Source organism: Lactuca sativa, chromosome 1, assembly GCF_002870075.4.
Source record: "Lactuca sativa cultivar Salinas chromosome 1, Lsat_Salinas_v11, whole genome shotgun sequence".
Classification (NCBI taxonomy): domain Eukaryota; kingdom Viridiplantae; phylum Streptophyta; class Magnoliopsida; order Asterales; family Asteraceae; genus Lactuca; species Lactuca sativa.
In genome coordinates, this window is record NC_056623.2 from 210,831,062 (window position 1) to 210,837,061 (window position 6,000).

Below are 6,000 nucleotides of genomic sequence, written 5' to 3' on the forward strand. Positions count from 1 at the left end.
CAAACTTAATCCCTGTTTTTTTTCTACCATCAATATTATACCAAATTCTTCTATCACTCACAAATAGTCATAAATCTATTTTTGCTAGTCTTACAAAAACAAAATAGGGATTGAAATACAAAATAAAACACTTCCAAATAGTTTTTACATATCAAAATTCTCCTACATTAGAAAATAGGTATTTATTTCAATGCACTAAAATGGGAAAAACTAACTGAGTTTTTTTGTTGCGATAAATAACAAATATTGTCCTTTTTCTCATTTGCAGCCTAATTCAAAAAGGGCAAGTTAATTCTTTGTTTTTTATTCATTAAGGTGAATCTAACTTTGTTTTTTACAAAGTTAGCCATAATGTCTATTCTTGCAAGAAAAGAAACTTTTACAAAGATGAGTCATAGAATGCAAAATAATTTTCAAATTGCGAAAGAGTTGGAAATTGTCAATATACAAACCATTTTTGTAAATTACTATTTTTCTTATTTTGGTTCTACATCAAAAGAAAATTATATTACATATTTATAATATAGACTATTTATTAAGAAAAAATAAACAATTTTATTTCATTCACTCATGTAATTTGTAGACATACGATATGTAAAGACTATTTCTTTTCTAAGCAAACTGAATGCAACCCAACGACCATTTCCTCCTTCAGTTTAGAAGTAATGTTGAGTAGGGATGTAACCGGTTTCGAAACCGGAATAACCAGAAACTGAATAAGGAATGGATTAAGGACCAAAGACCAGACCTGAATTACGCGACTGGCCCGGCTACAGACCAGTTTGTTAGTTATTGGACCGAAAAGACTAACAAAAAATCATGTTCATGTGTAGAACCGATAAAAAGTATTGGTACTGATTTTGCAAAACAAAATTATAAAGAGTGGTTGTTTTTTAAAGTCTGATTAAATTCAAGGTATGTTTTGTAAAATCTAAATGCAATGCATGTATGATTAAGGAAATTAGTAGGCTTCATGAATTTTATAAGTCCTCTTCAAGAATTGTACATGTGAATTTCAATATCCATTTAACCCTAAACAATTATTCTTGAACAATAACTGGTAAGGACATCTACTTTCAAAATATGTAAAAAGTACCCTCGACTATCTGCTTCTCATGTGGGACTAAGCGCTCTGAATCATTATTTCTACTAAGGATGTAGTTCTGCCCATTGTACAATGTTGGTAACTTTTCAAACCATCAACACCCAATCAACTTCAACTTTTTTGATTCAATCATCATCTTCCTCCAACAAAACACAAATTAAAATCATATTTAGTTTCATTTCTTAAAACATACTATTAATTATATACAGAAAAAGTGTGTATTAGTGTCATGTATGTTTGAATAAAACATACATCATCAATGTCGTCCTCATCGCTTCATCATTGACATTACACTTAGATTTGAGAGAATCATCGTCATCATTACCACCTCCATCCTATTTACATCACAACAAACTCCAAGTTAATTAATCAAAAAGTTATAATAATATAATGATAAAATGATGATTTCTAAGTTCTAATAAACATTTTACAAGTTTTTTGTTGTAGGATTCCATATTCTTCTCATTGACATTAGACTTAGATTTGAGAGAATCATCGTCATCATGCTTTATCTTGAAAGTTGTAGTTATAACATGCGACATCTTCATTTTCACAGCCAGAAAAGACAGATTTGTTTATGCTTTATTTAAAGAATCGGAGTACCCTTTTTATTAAAATATTGCGGAATTTGTTCCCTGAAAAACATGATGAATGTGTTATCAAAGCATTTCCGAAAAAATGTATATCATTCCTTTTAAAACATTGGGATGTCATCATCAATACAGAAACATAAGTATAAACAGACCTTACATTCATTTACACTAGTGATCTACACGTCCTTAATCTCTCAGTGTAAAGTAGCATCATATCGACACCTGTGATACAAATAAACTTGAGTGGGTTAGGTTGGGAAACATGGTGATTACGTAGGGTTTTCAACCCACAATAATATAATTATATTTAATCATTAAACAATCAACCCAATTATCCATCCCCATTATCTTCTTTATTTCTTAAGGATCTATCGTAAGAATCATCTATCATCCACTCATTCATTCCTAAGGAATAGGCACGAAGTCCATCGTTTTCCTAAAGACACAGATGTCAATGTTATCTATTAAGTACAGCTGCTAATATTATCATTTAGGCGTATATGCAAGAATTATGACATTCTTTATTAGGCGCAATTGTAGATATTGTCCTTTGAGCACAGTTGCCAAGGTTATGATGTTATCTATTAGGCACAACTGTCGATATTGTCCTTTGAGCGCAGCTGCTAGGATGTTTAGAGTACATCGTAGATCAAAACATCTACAGGATGTGGCATAGCTGTAAAACCTCGTCTATAGGGTACTAAGTCCATTACTGACAATGTTCACGTATAGGGCACTATGTCCATAACTGCCAATGTTCCTCTATATCAGCTTTCATCCATTCTCATTCATCTACCAATGTTTTACCCAATATATTTTGTAGACATTGATGAGTTTAAGAAACTCTTTAATCGTTTCGATCTTATAACAGATAAATCATGAAAGCGAAAAATAGCAATATAAAACACAAGAATGAATCTGAATATGTCGAATGATTCAATTGATTCAATCCTCAGCAGAGCTCGATTAAGAACTTCTGCTGTAGAGGATATTAGGGTTACAAAAGATAAAGATCAAACGCTTGACAAAATAATTTTCAAATCTTACGTTCTAGGATGCATGCAAGCACCTATAAATATAAAACCCTATAAAATAACTCACAGATGGACATGCCCATACCGAAGACTAAATGGATTAAATAGCGAGCCCAAGACGCAACACCTTCTGGACCTAACAATCTCCCCCTTTTCGTCAATTGGAGCGAGACTATCTCTTCGGCTTGCTAGGTCCAGCTGCAGGAAATTTCTTAGTGGTTTCAAACAGACGTGGGATGAGAGCAAGGATGGTCTGTCTGAAGCGAATGTACCACTGGATCATGTCATCGAAGTACTTCTTGTCGTCTGCTGAATTCTACTTGCATCGATGAATGATTCCCAGAACATGTTCCAGGCATCCAGTGGTGTAAAGGTGTTTGTCAGCCAAAGCGAATAGGCATTTTTGGCCTTCGTTCCTTGTAAACATGACAGAATTCCGTTTTGGGTCCATCCTTCCCATCTGCATCATGTTCAAATCACTACCAGAGCCAACAGGAGAAATAGTGGGCTTTTTCTTGAATATGCTAGCGATCTCCTAATCCATCTTGGCAACTTCCATAATGTAGCATACGAGCATCCTCTTGAAGTGATCAATAATCGGACCATACTCAGCTTCATTGGTGAGGAGGATGTTGAGCAAAATAATCTTGTCATGTTGATTCAAGTTGGGAAGATCAGCAAGCGATATGGCATGTTCGGTTTTAGCAGAACCCCTCAGCACTTTGAACCGAACATTCGTGAAGTTCCCCTCACGAAACGACTTGAGGACCCGAACGTTGACTATCTTCTGAGCGCTCCAGGTTTGATACTGTGGTTGAGCAGACTTCAGATATGATTCGACGAGTTCCCTATCAACCTTAAGATGAGGATGAGGGACATCAGCAACGTTATCAAAGGCATGAAAGATGAAGGCTTTTCGGGTCAGTGGCATGTCAAACTGAGAATCGACAGAGTTGATACGATCCAATGAAATTACTGGTTCAAGCCACAGAATGCTAGGAGTTTCAATCGCCTCTTTCAAAAGCTTCTCAAGAGTCCACGGAGGAAAAAGGGTTTTCCTACTCTCAAGAAGGTCATGAGCCCCCTTCATTTTCCTTTTGGTCGCCTCAGCCTCTCTGGAAACACGAGCGCTCATGTCAGCATCTTTATCACGACCTTGTTCTTTAAGAGATCTGCAATCATCTCTTTATCATCGTCATCACTGTCTTCAGCAATTTTCTTTCCTTTATCTTTGACAGCCGAACCTGAGGCTTGACCTGCTGAAGGAGGTTCGGTTGCTTTAGTTGCTATAGAAGTGGGAAACGGTTGAGATACATCTTCTCCCCCTTGTTTCGGAATGGACACGAACTCAAGGAGCCCTTCAAGTTTGCTTAAGAGAGCCAGGGCCAGAGCAAGCTTTTCTGCAAGAGTGCGCCTCACCGAGTAGTTCAGAATCGGATCATGGGCTTCAATGACGATGGAAAGGGCATTGTGGACATCCGAAACACATGAAGAAATAACCTCTCGCTCAGATCGAAGAGATTCAACTTCTTTTTGAGAATCGAAAAGCTGAAGACTCTTGACCTTGAGAGCAGTAGTCTTACGAGCGAGAGCGTCCATTACTGAGTTCTCGGCAGCTAGGTCGGCATGTAGCTTAGTCAGGCGCTCCTCAATAGTCGCCTTAAACGATGTGTTGTCATCACTGAGAGATTGATGAAGACTGGCAAAGGACTCCAGTTCGGAAGCAACTGAGGTAGCCAGCTTGTTGACAAGAGAGTCAAGCCTCTCTACATTGGAGTCAGCAGTTCCCTGTAAAGACTACCAAATAGAAGAAGCGTCAACAAATAGTTTTTCGACTTTTTCGGTCGCAGCAGCACATGCCTTGGTGGAGGTGTCAATAGCAGCAGTGGTAGAGTTGATAGAGGCTTCATGAGCCTTAGTAAAGGTATCAACAATCCCCTGAATAGCAGCTTATGAGATGGTAGACTATGAGGAAGAATAGGAGGAAGCAATGAGAGAATCAATTTTCTCATGAAGCTCCTTTAGATGCTTCTTGGTGACTGGAGCATCATCATCATCATCGCTTTGCATTTGATACAGACTGTAATAGATCGAGTCAAATGTCATGTCCTTTCCTCCAAGAAAAGGTTCTTCAGTTTCTGCTGAGTGAGCAGGAGATGAGGGTGAGGGTGGAGGCTCGGTTGTGGAAGTGGGTTCGAGTGCTGAAGTAGGAGCCTCCGTATCAGATACGTTGGTTCTAACTCCAGCGGTGGTTGTTGTTGTTGCTTCAGTGAAAATGGGAGGGATATAGGCATAGAAGTTGGTGGTATTTGAGTAGTGGAGGTTATGGGGGGAATGGAAATAGAAATGGAGATTGGTGGAGGAGAGACAGGTCTAGTGGAAACATGTACCTCAGGGGTAGGCGAACATGGAGGAGTGTTACCACGTAGGGAATCTTTGGAGTCTGAACTCTCTTCCTCAGATTCACTGGAGGAGGAGGCAAGAATCAGCTTTCGCCTAGGTTGAGTCTTCCTCTTCTTTGGTGGAGGAGATTGAGCTGCTTTGGAGGGTTTGCGTTTCTTCAGAGAAGGACCTTTCGCTCCTTTGACAACCTTCTAGTCTTTTCCCTTGTCATTCTTCTTTCCCCTGGGAGCAGGCCGATTAGCATCATGAATTGATTGAATCATGTTAGGAGTGAGCTCTCTAGGACCAGAGCGACGAAACTCCTTGTAAGTCCTGATGATCCGCCTGTCGCTTGGAACATCCCCATACATTGACTCATGAATTGAGCCAATAAACTGAAACTTAGAGGAATCCGAGACAATTATCTTCGTAGTGTGGAAAGTACCTATCAAAGAAAGTGGAGAATCAGCAACAATTGGAACGTGATACTTGTCCATCACCCACTTTGTGACCAGCGTCCAGAATCTGGCGTAGGAGATCTCTGAATAGCGAGATGTAGATGCGAGACTCTGAATCAGCTGCTGCCATAAAACTGACCCATAATCTAGGTTGATGCCGTGATACAACCCATAAAGAATGGTCATAAAAACACGACTCGCCCTGTCTGAACCAGCACTACATTCTGATAGTCCCTTGAACAAGACAGTGAAGAAACCGTTCCATTGACGAGGTAAGCAAGACTTCTTGAATTTGGTTACCGTCGTCAGAATTTCAGTGTATCCCATGTTATAAAACATGGAAAATAACTGTCCCACCAAGATGGATTCAGGGTTAACCCTAGATTCATCGGGTTCTAACCCTAAAAGCGAACAGAATCGCTGCTTGG